Below are 20217 nucleotides of genomic sequence, written 5' to 3'. Positions count from 1 at the left end.
AAACTTCGCCTTAAGTATATATAAACAAAATTGATGGCATTACGTCATTTAATTTATAAATTATCTTTCAGAGATGTAAGGATTCTTCTGTATTTGATACTAGATTCGAGAAGCAGTACTGTCGCTCGTCTTTGAATACCCCAAGATTTATGGAGTATCTTACTACTGGGCTTCAGACACTACTCCGGAACATAGGAATATGTCTTATGATACCTTTAAAGAAACAACAGAGACAAGCTTTTGGCCAAGTAAATAAAAGAAGTGTAAATGAGTCCCAACGTGCGAGTGTCTTAAGTCCTAAAATATAGAAATGCACATCAATATCTAAACAGGACTTTCAATTGTGAGAAGCCTCTCATGATGTGAATCAAAATAAAATATTAATACATTGACCATCAACAATCATGCTAGAAGAATAATGGACAGGAGATCACTTGCTGCGTCTTTGTCCCCTTATATGTTGTCCGAATGACCTTTTATCTCTGCCTCGGAATTATATTGCTTTGTCGCGACACTGGTCGGAGAACTTGGCTACGGGGAAACAGTCAGATGTATAGTATTAGTTTTAGCAGTATATGTTTATTATTAATGTTTTCTGTCTTCCCTTGTAAAATTATCTCTGGATAATTAATTGTAATACTGTTTTTTTTCTTGGTTGATGCTGTTTTGAATATGATTTGTAAAATAAGTATTGTATTTCACTTGTTAGGATCCTTTGATTGTGTCTTTGACTTCTAAGCGATTTCAAACTAACACCTAGGGGTGCTCTTGGAATATCAATCCGTGCCCTAGCCGCACCATTTACCTTTGTCTTATTTATCCGCAGGTGCCTTTGACAAAAGTATACTTTTAGACTACCTTATACAGTTTCTGTTCTTTCAATGTCCTGAAATGGCCTACATACGTCACAAACGGCGTAAAATTTTTGAAAACAAAGAAAACAATCCTTGACTTGGAATAATTGAAGTGCACAATGTTGTTTCGCTCTATATCGGTACGGAAAATTACTCAAATGTTTGTGATATTCTAAAAGATTCACTAATTTGTCTTTGGGAATTAATTCTGTAATTCTACCAAACTATACGTTAAACTAATATTATGTCTGTAACTTCTAGGCAATGTTCGCAAAATCCCATTCTTCTAGAACTTTAATCAACGATAGAAATGTGTTAAATAAAATATAAAAGGGATAGGCTATTTATGTTGGAATTTCCCGCGAGGACAAAGATCACCCAGACTAAAGCAAAGCATTTTGGAGCATCTAGTATTACTAAATGTCAATAACTTGATTATCCGAAACAGAATTACCATGATATAATTCCTATCTTCTTTATTGTCAACGAATGGGGTATAATGTGGCCTTCATTTACAAAAACAATACTAGATATTATTGCTGGGGCGCTTCTGTTATTTTTACATTATCATTATTATTATTATTATTATTATTATTATTATTATTATTTTATTATTATTATTATTATTATTATTATTATTATTATTATTATTATTATTCATTATTATTATTACTATTATTATTATTATTATTATTATTATTATTATTATTATTATTATTATTATTATTATTATTATTATTATTATTGTTGTTGTTGTTGTTTGTAAGTGTTGGTGGTATTACAATGTTGTATTTTTATGATTATTAATGGTATCATTTTATGATTTGGTTTCGTTTACCTTTTTTTTTCTCACTTTCATGTATGTTGTCATCAATTTGTATGGATTATTGGCGAAAGCCTGAGATTAAATCAACGTTATTATTGTTTGTCTTATTTTGACTATCGAACGGATACTTATCATAGCAGACTTGCCTACTTGAAATAGGAAAATGCAATACGTAGTTTTCGGGGTAAATAACATCGTAGACATTGTAACTGCCCTTAAAAATCACCAGCGTGTCCTTATAATGCGTGGGGAAAATGTTTTTTACTCCTTTATGTGATAGCTCTGGCACCAGAACTTCGTTTTAAAGAAATGTTATTTAACTAAAAACCTTTATTATATACAGAACTGGGATTTAGCCTTAGTTCACGGGAATTTTCGTAGTAGTAAGGAGGTCTGCTGTGATGGATATCAAATTTTAAAAAACGAGAGAAACTGATTGGAAACGTAATAGTGATGGTGATGGTGGTAGTGTTGGTGGCAATGGTGATGATTGTGGTAGTAATGATGAGGTAATATTATTATTGTTATTGTTATTGTTATTATTATTATTATTATTATTATTATTATTATTATTATTATTATTATTATTATTATTATTATTATTATTATTATTATTATTATTATTATTATTTTTATTATTATTATTATTATTATTATTATTATTATTATATTTATATTATTTTTTATTATTTTATTATTATTATTATTATTATTATTATTATTATTATTATTATTATTATTATTATTATTATTATTATTATTTATTATTATTATTATTATTATTATTATTATTGCAGGTATTGGTGGTATTACGATTGTTGTATTTTTTGTGTGGTTATTAAAGGTATCAGTTTATTTTTTGGTTCCATTTACCATTTTTTTCCACTTTCATGTATGTTATCAAATTGTTGATTTATTGGCGAAAGCATAAGCATGAATAAACTTTAACTTTCAAACTTTTCACTTTCTCCTATCTATTGCGCTAGCTGCATATATGTCCCTTGTCGTCGGTGACTCTGAGCTAAGGTGGATTGTTTTTTTTATAATAAATTCAATCAATGTTTCATTGGGGACTCGAACCCTGGGCCACATCGCCACACATATCAGACTGTGGTAAAGTTATCAAGCTTCATTGAACCTGGACCGTTTAAGCGACTGTCATACCACAGATGACATAGCCACACATAACAAACTTTGGCGAAGATTTCGTGTTTCATTGGGAGAATGAATAGAATTTATTAAAGCTATAAAAACTGACATGTATCATGGTTTTTGTTCTTTTAATCGTACAAATCCCTTCTTAGCATCCGTATCTATTCGACATAATACCGTTACGTTATGGGATGTCGGATCTCATATTGTGATTATATTATGATAATAACCAGGTAGTTGGCCAGAAAACTCTTCCTCCAAATATAGATCGATTTGAATGACCCTCATCTTAGCAAAACTCTCAAACCTGGGACTTCGCCGCGAAGTCCCAGGCTTGAGAGATTTTGACAAGATGAGAATAATTTGACTCGGTTGATTTTTGAAGGAAGAGTTTTCTGGCCAAATTTTTAAACATGAATTTTCCCCCACTGTGTGCGGCAGTTAAGTGTTAATATAATGTTTTGTTGTTTTATTTTTCCGACCAATATAAAAGGCATTTTGTCTGTGGATTATTAAAATTAACCCTCTCCTGACCAACCATTTTCAAGATTTTTCCCCAAAACTTCACACACAAAATATAACACAAAACACAAAATATATTTTTAGCACTCAAACATAATAGCAGTAATATTTTTGCGATACATTCTTTCTTTAGCAAAACATTCTCTACAACATACAATTCATTTTCTTTAAAATTTATGATGTACAAAATAAATTTAAATAAGAAAAATGTTGGTTGTATCGTAACGAATGTGACAATTGTCATATAGTTGGTAATGAGAGGGTTAAGATGTTTTGATGTAACAGACAAGTACGATCGATAATACATAGGACTAATTGTTTGTTTAAAGGGCGCTTTTTAAAACAATATATTTCATTTTATGCTGAGTACTAGAAATTTTTTTTCTGCAACAAAGACGAAAAACAAATAATTAATTTGCGTTGAAGCGCTGTTTTGCGTGAGCACTTGCGTCATTAACCGAGATAGAAAAAAGAAGGCAAACACAAACATCCCCATGCAAACACACCAGCACACAGAGATGGAGTTAGTGATACAATATTGGTCACAATTATATTATGAATACTTGCTGGCTTTGACGTTTTTTGTGCCCCCCCCCCCCCCCTCACCACACGATCTATGGACACTTTTCCACTCTCCCTCTACTTTGTAATTCTTTTGGTGCCAGTCTGTCATCATCATTATTATCATCATCGTCATCATCATCATCATCATTATCATCGTCATCATCGTCATCATCATCATCATCATCATCATCATCATCATCATCATCACCATCGTAATCATTATAGAATAAACCTTTTGTCATTGTATTGTATAACGCCCACCAAAACTGATGAAAGCGTAATCATGTCTATAATTAATTGATTTCCATAATACTCACGAGTCCTATCACATTGAACGTTCATACGAGTTCTTCGTCTTTATCGGCTGTCATGACAGGGTAATTTTAAACCATGTCGCTTAAAATCGAATTTTTAGTATTGTGAAGTCCTTTACAGCCGTTAGACCCAATGTTTTCCCCTGCATTTAAAGCGTAAGACGGACCATAGGCATCGCTTGCCACCCTTTGTATAGGTCGCTAGTTTGTTTTTAAAAGTACTCTCCGACTGATCTCAAAGCTACAGCTACCCGATTACGGTTGGAGAGGTGAAGTGGGGAGGGAGTCAGAATAAAAAACAAACTCGACATTATCCGGGATCGATCTTGGACGAAGCGAGTGCTCTATCAACTTACTCTTGCCCCCCCCCCCCTCCCCCGAAATTGAATTTTTAGTTTAAATCATTAGATTAAAGGAAATTTAATTTTGTTCAGCTTTGTGACATGCCACTCGGGTTGTGACCTGTTTTATGTTAGGTCTTGGGTACGAAGCGCAGGCAGAACTGGCTCTTTTTTCGCGTTGCCTTAGCTACGGAATACGACTTGTGTTATTGTGACGTTCATTCGTGTCAGCTGCTCTACCGTTTAATAACAAGAGTATTTTAAATTTGGTCAAAACCTTTATTTCATACATCGAGAGATAAAATTGACAACTAACATATCAAAGAAATGTTAAACCTGAAACGGGTTTATGGCGTTTCAGCAAGTTTTGGCGATCTTAGTCTACCAATAGTTGTAACAAGCTTTTTATCTAACAACAAAAAGACCCAAATAAAAAAAACCAAAAAAAAAAAAAGGCCCAAAGAAACAAAAAACAAAAGAAAAAAATTTATTAAAAATATTGTCATTAGACTTTAGTCTGCTTATGCTGTGTTTGGCACAGCTGCGCGTCAGAGATGGGTAAACAGGTTTCGCTCATAGGATTGACAGTTTGACGTTTTTAATAAACCCATAGGATCTGTTGAAGTTTGGCATGGAATATTTGGTTTGGTCAATTTTCTATTAAGTAGACAAATTTAAATGAATTTCACAAAAGATATTGATTCCAAACCTTCAACTGATACCATCAAATGAAACTACATTTTGACCTTCACTCATTACAGCGGCATATGAAAGTAAAGATTAAATTAATTTTAATTACGTTAAATCAACCAGTATATCATTGGTTACATTTTGCCTGGAAAAGTTTGGCATATTTTTAGAACATTTTTGTATGGCGTAATTGGCAGTTTTTGCAAAATAAATCTGACAATGACAATCATATTTATTTGGTTTGAGACAATTAGCAAATAAAATACTATTATAAACATTAACTTACCACGACATTCACCATTTAGACTTCAACGTTCAACAGATTGTGCATCTTTTTCTCAACATAGTACTGTTATAACTTGTAAAGATTCGCCCACGATGGATCCTAGGAGAATGATACGTAAGTGTTTTCATTGACAGAATAACTTTTATATTCACATTTAATCCACAATTTCCTATTTTTTCTTTTTCACAATACCAATGCTTAAATAATCATTGTTTTAATTTTTATAGCCAATTGTGTAAAATGTATGTCTATTAAGTGAATGCTTTGTGTGGAAATTTCAAAGTTATAAAAATACATTTTGATCGCTGCTGTCATGTATGCTGTTTACTATACTACTACTGCTATACTACTACTACTACTACTACTACTACTACATACTACAACTACTACTACTACTACTACTACTACTACTACTACTACTACTACTACTACTACTATACTACTACTAATTACATACTAACATACTACTATTATTACATTCATACTCCAACCACCGTTGATTACAGACGATACAAGTTAAATTGCATTTTATTTTATTTGTTTTCCACTTTAACTTGTTTATTGTTGTGCTGACGAAGGGGTTTATATACGATACTTCCATTGTCTGTTTTGTTCCCATCCTAAGCCTCTCAGTTTTCACTCTTTCGTTATTATTTTTACGATCCCAGGCTTCGGTAGCCCCTAACATTTTCTACTTTTTCATGTATGGAAATAGCTCTCGCGCTGAAATCAGTGTTGCCGATTTGGCATACGCGTGCTAGATCAAGAACATTATAAAAACGTTTTTTTTAACCCCTAGCACCCACATTTCATTTCAAATTTAGCACCCAGCACCTTGTCTAGTATCTTTGTGTGCGGCTATGCGCTCTTGTATGACACTCGCTTTCGGATCGGAAGGACCTGGGTTCGATCCTTGATCGGCGCATAGTTGAGTCCTTGGAAAAAACTCTTTACTCACATTCTTTCACCGTACTCGTGAGTAAAATGAGTACCTGGCTGTCAACAGCGTTGGCTCTGTCGGAAAAAATTGTAATATCGTCTAACGGTGTCATGTCTCATTCAACATGTTACGTGTTGATGTTGCTCAAGACCCTTTGTAAAGCGCTTTGAGCACATTTAGTGGATATTGCGCTACATAAAAGCTCAAGTTTTTGACCCGCATATTTGGTATAAATTGAGGTCATTTTGGCAAAAATTCAATGTAAAGGCTCCGGCGCAGTGCCATGTTAACTAAGATTAGTATTATAATTATAAAATTCAAGACATAAAATAAATATATGCCTCTCAAAATCTCAACATCTTTCCTTGAAATGATTTCTTCGAATGGGATGCAAGTTACGTACATGGATGCATGCAAGAGTGTTCTAGAGTCGTACCGTCCCCTGCTCTCCGCTAAGAGCCTTGTCACGCCTTATGGGAACATGGGAAATAATCTGTCCAAAACAAGCGCGATAAATAATACCGTTTTCAAAGACCCATGTCGCAAAATCTTAATTAAGACATTGTGATGGGTTTGGGTTGTCAACTGACCTTTCCCCGGCAATGGATTTTAATATTATACATGTTCTACTGGTGTTAAATATGTGATTTATTTTCCCCCTGCCAACCACATTCTTTCGGTGCTACTAATTGACGTCTGGAGATGTCCGGAGCCGTCCGGCGACCCAGGAGAGCCGTCGGAGGTAATCTAAAGCATTTTCAAGCATCCGGAGGCCCTCAGACATGTACGAAACTTTCCAGAAGTCGTCCGCCTTCCGAAAGCTCCTCGTTCTGCGCCGGACGGCAATTAGTAATACAGTTCACTCCGTTTAAGCGCACATCGGTTAATCGCACACTCTGTTTATACGCTACACATTCCCGAAAAACAGATTTTTTTCGATATAATCGCTCCGCTTAATCGCACACCTTCTCCGCTTAATCGCTTCATCTTGATTCCATCTTTATTTGAGAAAAATATTTTAAAAATACAATTAAAAAAGATAATGAAAATGCGTTTCACATTAAACCAGTTCAGCATGTTAATATCGTATCGCGCATGAAAAAATCTTTCCCGTAAACGCAATTCCAATGTCCCTCTGACCCCGACTAGGTCAGTCGCTCAATGCTTGTTAACTGACATCAAAGGATTACCTGACACGACGGGCTTATTGACTCAGAACTCGCTGTCTGCATCACAAGGTGTGAAACTTGATCGCAGTCCACCCAATGCCGGGTGTTTTTTTTACATTGTCTCACCACTTGAATGCAACTCTCAATATGTCCATTGTTTTCCTCTACTGGGCCGTGAACAATGAGAAAGGCTTACAGGGAGGGCTCGCGTCTCATCTTTTGATTGATCTTTACGGTCTATGTCCACATTGATACACTCAAAATACGACTGAACTGGCATAAACTTAAGGCAAGTCTTTCTCCTCATTAGAAAGCTAGCTCTCGATATGGAAAGGTTGACAGAATGTTGTGTTTGTAAAAGGAGCTGACATAAAAACAGTATTTGATGACTCTTCTGCCAGGCAATGGAGTGATGAAGTTTTGAAACAACTTCTTCACCAGTTCAACTCTAATGACATGCAGACGAGGCGAAGCTTTACCACAATCAAAGCTTCATGATTACCATTCTTACAAACAATAATGTCACACTTTGTTGTCGACGAAACATGAATAAAAAGAGAACTTTTAAAAGAAAAATACATAAATGGTACATAAATGGTACACGAAAGCTGGTGCTTAGATGCTTGTTATAGTTTCTCCGCTAAATCGACACACTAACCTGAACTCCTGAGGGTGTGCGATTAAGCGGAGTCGACTGTACTAATTGCCGTCCGGAGGTCATCTAAATTATTCTCAAGCCACCGGGAGGCTCTCAGAACTGCACGAAGCTTTCCAGAAGTCGTCCGAAAGGAAAGGCCTTCCGAAAGCTCCTCATTCTGCGCCGGACGGCTCTGGATAGCAATTAGTAATACTAATTGGTAATACTAATTGCCGTCCGAAGCCGTCCGACGGCCTAGGGTAGCTATCCGGAGGTCATTTAAAGCATTCTCTACCCAAATAGAGGCCCTCAGACTTGTACGAAACTTTCCAGATGTCGTCCGCCTTCAGAAAACTCCTTGTTCTGCGCCGGACGGGAATTAGAAATCTGTACTAATTGCCGCCCGGAGCCGTCTGTGGGCCTAGGTAAGCCGTCCGGAGGTCATCTAAAGCATTCTGAAACCATCCGGAGGCCCTCAGAACTGTACGAAGCTTTCCATCCTTCGGACGGCTTTCTATTACTAATTGGACTAAATGTAAGGTGCTGTAGGATCAGAAGTTTGAACCGAATTATTACGTCTTGGGTTTGACGACTAGTTTGTTGTCATGCTGCAATATCGAATCTCTACCACCTCGAAACCGCGTAACGCAAGCCTATTTTTGAGCGCTCTTAGAATTGAAACAGATTGTTTAGAGTTTACTGTTTACCCTTTTTCAAGAAATTCCATATGAACTTTGCCTTCCATGTGGCAAAAATGTTAAACAAGACCTTTCTTGCAGAAACAATGACTTTGAAATTCTTTGAATTTTCATGGAAAAAAATCATACCAGCACTCCAATGACTGCTCTTCCAGGTCGTAGTGGAGGACCCAAGATTGATCATCATTCACAATTTTCTGCAGAAAAGTCTCTCCTTACTTGTCATATCATTTCAAATGTTGGACATCCCAACTTCATGAGCAAAATCTTTTTGTTTTACGCTTCGATTCACACTAACCATACGGTCAACTGCTTCTTGATTATTCGTATTGGATGCAGAAAGGGCCTACCTGGTCTCTTGCGACAAACACCTTATTCTCTATTTGGACATCTCCTGTGAACATTCTAACCCACATTGAAACTGTGCCATCAGTAATAGACTTATCACCATAAACGGCCTCCATTCTTTGATGGATGTTTGCTGAGTAGAATCATTCTGCTGTGAGAAATTTAACAACAAAGCCTTGTTTGATGAGAGATTCATTATGTGTCGCCTTTTTATAAAATATCATCCTCCCCCCGTATATGAAACAAAATGGAAGGATAATTGGAGAAAAGAAATTCAATTGATTAAAAAAACAAACTCTGCTCAGCAGAATAAAGGGAAAATAATTAACATCATTTGAAAACACAAAAACAATAAAAGAGGGGCGGGGACGGATTCGAACCAGTGCAGCAAAAGGAAATAATGAAAAGTGGGCTAACCCACTGAGAAGTGAGAAGTTTCTCCACTCAAAACATCTGCGTAGCTTAAAGTCTTCCTTGTTTTGGTAGTTATTTTCATCTCCGATTCGGATAAGTTGATTGATCTTGTTTTTGTGGAATAATAAATTATTATTTTGTTTGTATGAGAAAGACAGGAAAAAAGTAGATGAGGTCGGTAGAGGGGTGAACAACAACTAGGCTTAAGATTTGTCCACGAAATAAACAAATCCCCGAACATCATCAATATCCCCAAAAAGTGTTTAGAATCTATAGAATGAACAAATTATAGGAACAAAATAAGATTAATAAAGTTAGCTGGTAGGTAGGTAGTGACATTTTAAATTTTTGGTGGACTATGAGCCTATTTGTTGATTAAGCTGTTTCTTACTGGTTAAAAAAAACAACCTCGGAATTTCCTGTATGACATTTTCAGTTCAAACATCTCAAAAACTGAACTGACTTTATGACCTGAAACTGTTGCATTTCTGATTGTGACCTCCATTTGGATTTCAACATTGGCCTAAAATGACCGCTGATCTGTCAGTAATTCTCTGGAATAAGTTCAGGGATGTAGGATAAAACTATTTAATTTGATTTAATTAAAGAGTGAAGATTTTAAATGACGTGCCCTAACAGAAATTTTGATTTACCTATTTCTGATTTTTTAATGACCTCGAAGTTAAATTATTATACCCTTTTTTTTATCCATAATTAAATTTAAGATGCTTTCGAATTCAGCAGGTCCAATTCTTGAAATCAACAGGTCGGTTTCCTAAAACATAAGGTAGTTTTCCTTTGCATCGCTTGATAAGATTTTTCATCTATTTTTGCATTTTGCTTGTAATTCTACCCATTCTTCTGTCAATGTGCAAAATTGCGTGTTTCCTCATGATCATTTCTTTTATTTGAAAACCATTTGAAGAAAATGCCTGAAAAATATTGGACATCTTCCCAAGAGTACTGTTCACCCGTGAATTACATGTCATTTTATATGATCATTATGTTTATTTAACATATGAAGTTTGCTATTTCGTCATGTTGGTGAACAAAATTATTATTATTATTATTATTATTTTATTATTATTATATTATTATTATTTATTATTATTATTATTATTTTTATTATTATTATTATTATTATTATTATTATTATTATTATTATTATTATTATTATTTTATTAATTTATTATATTATTTTAATCCTAAATTTTAAAAAATAAATTCGTTATTGAGAATTTAACAAAATAATTCTTTAAGTAATTTTTTTTCTCGTTGGGGGGATTTTGAGAAATATAAGTTTTGGGATTTTTTATTTAACGATTTAGATATTCTAAAAGATTACTGAGAAGATATACAGCCAGTATACATCACAGAACCGACGCAGGGACAAGACATCATAATAAATCTCAGTGTAAAGAGACCTGGCTTATGCTGCAAACTGTGTTGAATTGTGCCCAAATGAAGATATTTTTTTCATTTCTACTCAATATCCCACGAGAGAGCATTCAAGTTCGGTAAACTGATTTGTGTTTGAGTCCAAGCCTATTTTTATTTCTGAACCATTTCTAAGTGACCGATTCTCTTTATATTTCTAACAGAGCTCGCCTTTGCTATCCTGTCCGCTTGCCAAGCTTTTGCTGGTCCGATGACCGATGCTCAACTTGACAGCGTAAGTTTTTATCATTAGAGGCTATGAATTTCAGTATATTGCCTGTTCTAATTTATGCATGTATTATTTTTTTTGAAACATTGAACTGTTTTAATATTCATATAATAGCGGGTTTTCAGTCTTTCCCTTGTGCATTTCCTGATTCAGCCGACAGTTGTAGATACTCAAACTTTGTATTAGAAACGAAGGCTTTTTAGGATACGGAATTTGTTTGATGGAGAAAGTGCTATATAAAATCCATTTGTTTATGTACACATCATATGTATTTCATTATTTATTTTTGGAATGAAATATCAAGAACATTTGTATATAAGAAAAGAGTGCATTGTATTCCTTTTTCACTTAAATTAATTAAATCGATTGTCCTGATACAAATAATAAAAAAAATCTAGATCAAGTTTAAGTACAAAAAAAAAGAAAAGAGAAAATAAAAAAAAAGAGCAGTCTAATTTGTGCCTTCGGGTGAGAGGGAGGTTACGCTATCCTCGTCAGCTGCATAAACTCCAAATTTCATGGCCAGACCACAGATGAAGATCTGTGGTGTGATCGGTCAATTTTTTCACGATTGCACTGCGGTTGAAGCACCAACAGAAAACTAGTGTGCGGTGAGAGTTATATTTTCATCAACATATCCCTCATTTTTTTTGGGGGGGCGGGGGGGGGGGGGTGGGTGAATAAGAGAGAATAATAATGTCGTCTGTACCAGCATCTGGTTCTTAATAACTCTTTTTTGTGAACGGCTGTCAGCTTATATGGTTTTCTTAATAATTATTATAAAAGAAAAAATCACGGAATTACACCCCGATGAAAGCCAAGTTTTGAGAATAACTAATAAGACTTTGTTAATCAAATCATCATTCATGACATAATTCTTAAAGAAGTTAAAATTCTAATTCTTAGTTACCTTATTATTGAGACCAGGCTTCAAAATAAAACAGCTGAACACACATAATACATTATATAATATATACATACGTACACGTATAAAGAAAAAGGAAAGATCTGTTCCAAGACTTCTCAAACAGATAACATCAATCTGTCCAATATAAATGAAAGAAAAATGTATTCGGAAGAGTCTTGTGTACTAAGAGCTGGAAAGCTGCTGCTAACTCGTTCTGATATCTTCATCATTGTTCTTTGATCAATCGATTTTCAGAGCGTATATTTTATATTGCAATTTACTACAGTGGTGAGATTTTTAGTAATTATTTACAGGGTCCACAGCAAGTCGGGGGAAAATGGGAAAAAGTCGGGAATTTTTCTGGGACTGGGAGTCAGGAAAAAGTCAAGAAATTGCTGGTTCAAACGTCCCAGTTTGTGATGGCCAACTTTGGTTGATTTTTAACCATTTCTATATTAGAGATGTCACACATAACACACACACACATACACACACACATATTCATATATATAAATGCCAACACGAGTTATAAAATCTCACATTAACGAACTTGCGATCTCCATAACATCAATTGTCAACTGCTCTATTGCGAATTCTGACTTCCTCACAAACCGAAAAATGTCTCACGCTACGCCCTTGAAGAAGCCCTCACTTGACAAAGACAATTTCAAAAGTTATTGACCCATATTTAAACTTCATTTTATATCCAAGTTGATTGAAAAAAGTGCAACAAAAGACTGCAAGATCGCATGATAAGGTACAGTTTGCCGATCCCTTTCCAATCTACGCACAGAATAAGCGACAATACTGAGACAGCACTCCTTAAGGTCTACAGCGATATCATTGAAAAGCTAGACACGAACAACAATGCCATCCTGCTCTTGCTTTATCTCAGTGCTGCCTTTGATACTGTTGACCGCACCATCCTGTTGGCAAGACAAAACGAAAACTTTGCCATCGAAAGGCCTGCTCTGAACTGGTTCGCTGATTACCTCAATGGTCGGCAGCTAGTTGTCGTTATTGATGAAACTCAAAGCCCCCTTTCATTGCTCCAATTGGGCGTTCCTCAGGGATCGGCCTAGGACCACTCCTCTTCACAATTTTCACAATATATACCTCTCCACTAAAAGACATTCTCTCAGCATCTGGTGTTAACTGCCACCTTTACGCCGATGACTCGAAAATTTATGTTTCCGTTTCACAAAATTCCTGATAGGCTGTCTTATACACCGTTGGAAACTGTACACAAATGGTCAAACTATGGATGAATATAAACAAGCTCAAAGTTTTCAAGAAGAAAAGCTCGGCCACTATTGTTAAAAGCACCAATATCCTTGAAAACAACATCGACAACTCATCGTCCGTCAGAAACCTCGGCTTCTACTTTGATGACAATCTTGACATGACCACGCACATCACCAAAGTCCATCAGTCAGTAAACTACCACAGGAGAAACATAAATCGAATTAGAGATCTACTCGACACTGAGAAGGCTAAAATAATCATCCATGCCCTTATAACAAGCCGTATCGACTATGGCAATGGCCTCTTATATGGATTACGCGCTAAAAAAACTACGGCTTTGTAAGCGGCTCAAAACAGAAGATATGAGAGAATAAACCCGTTTCTGAAATCACTACATTGATTCATTTGCCCAATGAATTGAATTCAAAGTAGCTTGCATCACCTACAAATATTTATATTGACAAGCTTCTGGCTATATCAAATAACTCTTAAACGTCAATATACCATCAAGAAATCTTCGATTCTCCATCTCCTTCAACTCGAAACTAGAACGTCTACAAAATTTTCCAACAGCTCTTTCTCTAATGCAGCTCCCTGGAATTTGGAATTCCTTGTCCCCTACAACCAGAGACTCTCCAACTTTTAACTCTTTCAAGTTCTTCTTCTTCTTCTTTTTCTTCTTCTTCTTCTTCTTCTTCTTCTTCTTCTTCTTCTTCTTCTTTTTCTTCTTCTTCTTCTTCTTCTTCTTCTTATTTCTTCTATCTATCATATCTATCTATCTATCTATCTATCTATCTATCTATCTATCTATCTATCTATCTATCTATCTATCTATCTATCTATCTATCTATCTATCTATCTATCTATCTATCTATCTATCTATCTATCTATCTATTATCTATCTATCTATCTATCTATATTATCTATCTATCTATCTATCTATCTATCTATCTATCTATCTATCTATCTATCTCTCTCTCTCTCTCTCTCCTATATATATATATATATATATATATATATATATATATATATATATATATATTTTAGTGTTGGTGGGTACTTGTAGGTACGAAAGTGCTCGATAATGGTGGTTAGAGCTAATATAGAATGCAAATTTTCACTCACATTTTTATGGCCGAGACGATATATACACATTTGAGACCCTTTTTCACTAATACTTTTCATGCTGTTGTGAGGATTTGCATAAAATTGAACGCGGAATTATTTTACACATTCCCTTATCTTATGTATACTTTCGTTACAGAGATTATGTTGACTAAAATAGTTGAATTAACACCTTTGATAAGGAGACATTTCATTAGAAAATCAAATTCACATAAAGAAAAAAATTATTAACTGGTTAATTCCCTTTACAAATAATTGAATTATGTACTATTATTTTCTTTTCTACAATGATCCTGATTTCATCATATTTCAACCCAGCTTGCAGTAAAACTGCAGCTTCACTTATTGCAGCTACATCTCCCTTATTTTTAAAATCTCATATGTAGTAATTTTTGGAAGGAATAACCCCACAAATTCAATGTATCACATATGTATTAATCGTATAGAAGTAATACAGTGCAACCGCTGGGTAACGATACCCCTGAATAATGACAACCCCTGGATAGCGACATTGACCTCTGGTCCCAAATTTTTTGCTATATATTATTAGTAATAAAAACCCTCCAATTAGCAACATACATTTCAGTAAAAACCCCTGTTTAGCGACAACGTTATAGCAACAAACGCCAGTTGAAACCGATACTTGAAAGCTGACTTTCGTCATCTCGTACTCTTAACCGATATAAAAAGTTGGTTTTTTTTTTTTACTCCCAATGAGATCGTTTGTTACCGATCAATGAGAATAGAATCTATTTACTGCACTGTGTTGAATTAGCACCAGTTCGTTCATATGGAATCACAGTAGAAGAAGATTATCAGTGGATGGAACTATCAAGGGTCCATTTACCTGTCTGAAGGAGGTTAACTGATATCAGGCAATGCTGTGTCCAATGGAGGCAATTTTGGTTGTTTATGGACTTAGGTCTTATATTATAACACACGTTGGGAAAGCCTGGAAAGCAATGACAGCCTGTTTCACCTCATTGTTTTCAATTATAAAGTCAATTATTTTTCTAAACATTTGTCCAAATTTGATATTATTGTGGTTTATACCTACTTGTTGTTGTTATTATTTTTTAAAAAATAATATCGTAAGATCTACTAATTTTATGTGCTTGTAAATTTTGGTGCACTTAAAAATTTCGGTATTCAAATCTCATCATCAGCATGGCGTAGATTTTAATTAATACGTACGAGTATTAAAAGTAGATGTGTTCATCGGTGTTCTTATGCGATACATGTATTATCATATTGGTACTGGATTTTCTTGATTTATTCCTAGTTTCGTTAAATCGTGTTGGAGCACTGTTTACGATGAAAACAATGGCAATAGACATTGGAGAATGAAAGCGCCACTGATATACCCTTTCTAAACAGGAGAAATACTCATTCTATTGTGTCTTCTCTCAAGAATGGGTGCGTGCATTGCTCTGTATCAAGAGGGATTTCAACACAGATTTAAGAGTAGCGCCCCTTTGTTGGAAGTCACGTCTTGACAACCGACAGACGCCATCACCATTATTAATACCAATCAATAGCGGGAAGTTCAGTAAGTTTAGGAAGGGTTGTCTCATCGTATTGTATTATTTATCAATATCTTTTAATTTTAATTTGTAGTCTACATCATATTTTGTTAACATTTCATAATGGAGAAAACTAAAGAAAAGATCTACGTTGATAATGATATGCATTTTTGTACAGAAATATGAATAATAAATTTTGTATTCGAAGCGCTTGGCTTGTAGTTGGTTTGTTTACAAATAACTTCTCCTGTGACGTCCAATCAAGGGACGCTACTCTTCCGCTAATCTCATTCCCTATTCACATGTCTCACCACGCCCCCTTATTGCGCCATCTTGAAAACCCCTGGAAAATGACATAATTTTCCGGTCCCGGGCATTGTCGTTATTCAGGGGTTGCCCTGTAATTCCACAAAATTCAATGTGTCACATATGTAGCAATTGAATGGAAGAAATAATTCCACAAGAGATAATGTGTCACATACCCTTAGTAATTGTGTGTAAGGAATAATTCCACAAAAGACACTATGTGTTAGTCATTGTATGAAAAAAATAATTCCACAAGACATAATATGTCACATAAGAAGTAATTGTATGGGAGGAATAATTTCACAAAAGAAACAATGTGTCACATATATGTAGTGATTGTATGAAAGGAATAATTCCACAAGAGATAATGTGTCACATAAGTAGTAACTGTATGGAAGGAATAATTCCACATAAGACAGTGTGTCACATTTGTAGTAATTGTATGATAGGATTAATTCCACAAGAGATAATGTGTCATATAAGTAATTGTATGAAAGGAATAATTCTAGAAAAGACACAAAATGTCACAGATAAGTGATACAGATACTTAGATATTTCCCGAAGATGTTCAAAAAGGACTGATTTAATCATTTTTGACAAGAACTCATTTTTTGATCAAAATTGCATTCTAACTAATCTTGGCAATACTTCAGTTCAAACCTTTTCACCATCCGACTGATGATGTCATTCACTGTAACAATTATTTGTTTCCTAATGCACTTTATTTTTCAAATATCCACAGGATACCACAGTATTAAAATCAAGGCTAATGAAAAGAGATCTTACTCAATGTAATAGTGTATTTTAAATGCTTGACCATGCGCTTTGGTAAGGATTTTTAAGTAATTACGCAAGGGATTAAATTTTACTGCTTTAAAAATCAAGGATTACTGCAAGGGGATTAATTTTACTGCTTTAAAAATAAATGATTGTAAGAGAGTAAGCTTATGCAAGAAATTTACGCAGGAGTTTTGATAAAAATATGACAATAAAACACGTTAAATATTAGAAAGAACCATGGGGGTAGCTGCAGAAGATTGCATTTATTCTCCACAAAACACGGTCGCAACTCAGGGGATCCGTATAAAACTTAGGGGATTTGTAAAAAAAAAAAACATCAGTAACAGATTGATGCTATTTTTGGTTGTTATACATATAATGCGTTATTTATCAAAGTACTTTTATGTCATAAGAGGCGGGTTTGATAGTAATATTCGAGAAAATTCTGGTTGTTTTTAATATACAAGTTGTGTATGATTCGCTATTACTTGAAAGAGGCAGGCTTTGAATATTAATTTGGGATGTCAAAAGTCAGTAGGAGTGGCTAAAAATAATTGTGGGATAGTTTACAATAGGGTTCAAAACAGAGTGTTTCTATTCTATGTGTCATTATTTTATTTTTCTATTCGACTTGATGAGCTGCACACTTTAAAACCTTTTGTGCTCACCATCATTTATTGGTATTTACGGACTTACGAAATATTCCACCTATATTGAAAATGGTTACTTAGGCAAAATTTACTTTACGTTTGATTTTACGGATTTGGAATTTATGAAACTGATTGAACCATGACCATGCTATTTGATTTGGATTTGGAATTTATCACAACAAATAAAGCAGTGAGAAATGAAACATGGAATCTGGACTTTAATTTGATGTCTTGACGTTGTACATTCAATTATCATCATTGGTCCTTGAACTCTTTAGTCATTATTAACATCTACAACAAAACGCAAAGAAATAACAATACCACCTATCAAACAATCACTATACAATCATAAGCCATTACATATGTGTTTACTACGCCACAATGATTCCTGCAAGGGGATTGATTTTACTGCTTTGAAAATAAAGAATTACTTCTAGGCGATTAAATTAACTGCTTTGAAAATAAAGGATTACTGCAAGGGAATTAATTTTACTGCTTTAAAAAAAAGGATTACTGCTAGGCGATTAAATTAACTGCTTTAAAAATAAAGGATTACTGAAAGGGGATTAATTTACTGCTTTAAAAATAAAGGATTAATTTTACTGCTTTAAAAATAAAGGATTACTGCAAGGGGATTAATTTTACTGCTTTAAAAATAAAGGAATATAGCATGGGGGATTAATTTTACTGCTTGAAAATAAAGGATTGCTTCAAGGGGATTAATTTTACTGCTTTAAAAATAAAGGATTGCTTCAAGGGGATTAATTTTACTGCTTTAAAAATATAGGATTACTGCAAGGGGATTAAATTAACTGCTGTAAAAATAAAGGATTACTGCTCCAACCCTAATCATACGTCATGTTTTAACCCATTAATCGTCCTCGAGGGTAATTTTGTTACCCCATGGCAATATATAGTAACATAATACCTTACCATAATAGAATACCCCTATTCGTACATCAGGGGTGGTTTTCATACCCCGTGATGATCTAATATACATTGTCATTTGTTCAGAAGCTAAACAATTGTATAAGACACTTGGTCATCGCCGAGATACCCATTTACTTTTCTATGATGTGCACATTGCCTGCAACACAAAATCTACTACCGTTACAAATAAGTTCTACGGGAATTATCAAGTTCAACTAATACTGGAGTTTATCCTGATTTCTAAAGCATGAAACACAATAGAAATTGCTTGCTACCCTTTGGCATGGACGCTAATCTACCGCAAAGTACTTTCCACGAAATCTAACTGACCCAGTTAGCCAATCACTACGGGATGGACAGGGGGTCAGAAAAAATCTTGACTGCACCCAGAATCGATCTCAGTCGCTTTGTGAGTAAAGCGAGTGCTCTACCAACTGAGCTATCGGGACCCCGAGCACTGTAAATGGAAATGGATTATGGTTTTTGCGCTCTCAATTCAAAATTTCTCAAGGTATTAGATACCGTATTCGTATCTTCACTTAATTTTTAAAAAAGTAAATGAACATAACGACAGAGGAAATGGGTGCGTGAGAGGGACGAATTTCAATCGGGGAAAGCTTAAAAAAATACTCCAGTAACAATTAAAAAAAAAAAAAACATTTTTAATGTGAGCGCTGGCCTTTTTCATCATCGTGCTCTATGGTCAATCAACACAATTTTTGCGTCTGCTGATTAGTCCCTTCGACATGCGTGCAGATGTCAGATAATATTACATTTTATGGAAAAAAGGAGGGGGGGGGGGGGGGGGGGGGGGGGGGGACAATGACTGGAGTATTTATGTTGGCTCCAACTCAGGATATCTATATATAAGTCCTAGCTCCAACTCCAATATGTGAGGTCAATGACCTTGGTAATATTATAATATGTTAGCTCTAATCGGTAGTATTATTGAGTACAGCGGCCTTCTTTCTCTATTTAATTTTAGCTCTGTGTATTATGTGTGATTATATATATATATATATATATATATATATATATATATATATATATATATATATATATATATATGTGTGGGGGGGGGGGGTTGCTGGCACATGCGTTAGGTGTGTGTTGGGGGGGGGTCATGACAAGGTTAAATCCATCTTTGCTAGGGTCAGTGCCCTCTTTTATATTTGACCCTCTTTTAGGTTTTAAACATTTTGCACTTTTTACACATTTTATATGTTATCACTTGAGTACATTTGGATTGTCTGTCACATTATCTGCAGCAAAGCATGTCATAGTTAATATATGTAAGTTGATTCTGCTTTTTGGTCTCCAATTCCGCTTT

General features: G+C 34.6%; 1 protein-coding gene across 2 annotated transcripts in view; it reads left to right on the top strand.

Moving 5' to 3' along the window:
* LOC144956890 (uncharacterized) overlaps positions 1–17336 on the top strand; it is a 602990-nt gene extending 585654 nt beyond the window's left edge. Inside the window, exons 1-3 of one of the 2 annotated variants that reach the window (XR_013642034.1) lie at positions 5513–5663; positions 11357–11427; positions 17270–17336. The gene's annotated coding sequence lies outside the window, so the exon portion shown is untranslated. Of the gene's footprint in view, positions 1–5512; positions 5664–11356; positions 11428–17269 lie in introns of those variants that run through there. The other variant, XR_013642035.1, reaches the window with a different exon arrangement.
* Positions 17337–20217: the final 2881 nt, after the last annotated feature.

Source organism: Berghia stephanieae, chromosome 11, assembly GCF_034508935.2.
Source record: "Berghia stephanieae isolate SIO BIC M18660-M18661 chromosome 11, UCSD_Bste_1.3, whole genome shotgun sequence".
NCBI classification, from domain to species: domain Eukaryota; kingdom Metazoa; phylum Mollusca; class Gastropoda; order Nudibranchia; family Aeolidiidae; genus Berghia; species Berghia stephanieae.
The sequence above is the reverse complement of the archived record's forward strand: the minus strand, read 5'-3'. Positions and strand labels throughout refer to the sequence as shown.